The sequence below is a fragment of the Catharus ustulatus genome, chromosome 7, assembly GCF_009819885.2.
Source record: "Catharus ustulatus isolate bCatUst1 chromosome 7, bCatUst1.pri.v2, whole genome shotgun sequence".
NCBI lineage: Eukaryota > Metazoa > Chordata > Aves > Passeriformes > Turdidae > Catharus > Catharus ustulatus.
In genome coordinates, this window is record NC_046227.1 from 21,226,129 (window position 1) to 21,228,628 (window position 2,500).

Sequence of the window (2,500 nt, forward strand, 5' to 3'; positions counted from 1 at the left end):
CCCAGTCTCTCTCGGATGGCCGCAGCAGAGCGTGCGTTATCGCTGCTACCAGAGCACACACGGGGTTTAATTACCGCGGTATTTTCAAACACAGGATAACAACATCGTGTGCTATCATAAGCGTTTAATTGGCAGTGCTGCTGCTCGGGGGGGCTGTGTTGGGGAAGGGGGGTCTCTGACATGTCAAATGCAGAAGCTGCTGTTCCTGTCATGGCTTTTCCTGAGCCTGGGCCCGGGTGCGGGTGCAGGCATCCCAATCTCCCAACTGGCTCGTGCCGTACCTGGTGCTGTGTTGTTATTTGTGGGTGTGCTTATCCTGAGGTTCAAAAAGTAAAACTTTAGTTGGCATATAGAGATGGATTTTAGGAACTCTGGAGTTGTTTCAAACTCCAGTAAAAGCATTTCTTAATAGAACACAGTAGTTCCTGCTGTAATTGGAAAACAGTCGTTGGAACAAATAGAAAAAATTTGATATATATACAGAAAGTGTTCTTTGTAAAATCTTGCCAAAAATCTGCTCTCTGTATTAGATGCAGTTTTGTTCATGTCTCAGAGAAGTCAGTATTGATAGTGCTCTGCCTTTTCCTGCTCAACTCCTGCTCTTTTTGAAGAGAAAATCAAACATTCCTACGGAATATTAGTTAGTGGCAGAGAGTGAATTGCTTCCAAGTGTGGCAAGAACTGCCTGGGGAATGAAAGAAATGCTGTTCAGGGGCTGGAGCCACATTAAGCTGCTGACTGGGACGGCAAAGAGCAGGGAGAGTGGATGCAGCTGTATCAACAGCTTTCCCACTCGTGGGATACATACCCAGAGCCAGCTTTACTGCTCAAGGCAGCTTTTCCAGTGTGTTTGCATTTACAGTTGTGGCTTCTCTTGGATGAGCTGTGTCTGCTGGGGACCTTGATTCTGCCTTTGCCTGAATAACCCAGCCACGGGGAGAGTCTGTGAGTGTGGGCTAGGACACATAAAAGTCCCCCAAGCTTTTAGTATTCAGTTTGATCATATTACAAAGCCTATATCATGGTACAAGCATATTCTAGTGATATTTTAATATTATATTTTAAAAATTACAAGTCATAAAATCATATAAAAGTTTTTTGCAATTACTGTTTTTCTTGCTGAGCATAAAAACTAATTTTATTGTTATGTCTGTGAATTAAAGCTCTAATGAAATATATTTACTAAAAAAGAGGACATGAAAATAAATAATAAGATTTTCATTCCTCCTCCAAAGCACTGCAGCCACTGAAGGAGTACTAATTAGAATGCTTATTCATACACATTGGTAAGTGCTGTCTTGGTGGCTCGGTACAGATCCACCAGGCCACTAGATCTGTGCATGTATTGCCATCCTAAAATGAAATAGCTGCTGAAATTTTGATGAAATTCTGAGAAAGCTTATGTCCTTCCTTCATCACATATAGGAGTGAAGGAATCTGTTATAGGACTTGACTGTGCTGTAATTTATTGTGCCACTTTCCTTCTAAAGCAGCAAATCTTGAGGAATTTGGAAGGCAGAGAGCAGAGTAGAAGCAAGGTGGTTTCCAAAGAATGAATAGTTTTGTTTGGAATTAAGGAAGCTCTACCTCTGTTTGTACAGAAGTATTTCTTATATCTGTATATCCTGATTTTCCATGTAGGTGTGAACCTTAGTCACTGTAATGCACAGTCATAAAGGCTACCTCAGTTGTCATTCAGTGCAATTGGAAATTGAATTTAGTCTGTACTTAATCTACAGGGGTGTAGGGCCCACCCTTCATTATCCTGTGCATGTTATTTTTTGTTAGCATTTTGGATATACACAAGAAAGCTTATGGATATACGGGTTCATTCATATGAACCTTAAATACTGGACTCTCTTTTGTTCCAGCACCTCTTAAGTTATCAGATTGCTATGAAAAAATTCTAATTTTCATTACATCTTTCTAGAACCTGAAAAGCATGAACCTGCTTATACATATTCCCTTCCATGTCCAAAATATGTATTTTGCTGCAATAATGGCTGAGGGGGAGAGAAAATTGTTTGTTTGTTTGTTTGTTTGTTTGTTTTACAAATGACAGGACATGATCTTACTTTAAAGTTTGTCTTTTTTTTTTTCTTAAATTTGTCTGCATGATTTTTGAGTAAGAAAGGTAAGTTTATTTCTACAAACGTATGATAATTGAAATGATTTTAATAATGCCATGAGTATGTATTTAAAGTCAGTTAAGTATTAAAATGACCAGCAGCCAAAGGGAATGGACACTGATAATTAAACAAAAGTGGTGCTGATCTAATGAAATCTGTATTTTGCCATGTTGAAAGACCATGGCTTATGGAAAACTTACTTTCAGTCTTTCCAAACTTTGTTGCATTTTTTTTTTCTCAGTGAAAAAGATCACAAGCTAAAATGTACCTTGGGGAACCTTTTTTTTCCAGACCACTTAATTACTTGAAAAGATAATCTGAATAACATTTGATCAAATTTTTCATTAGAACTCCCTTTTAATTTTTCATTA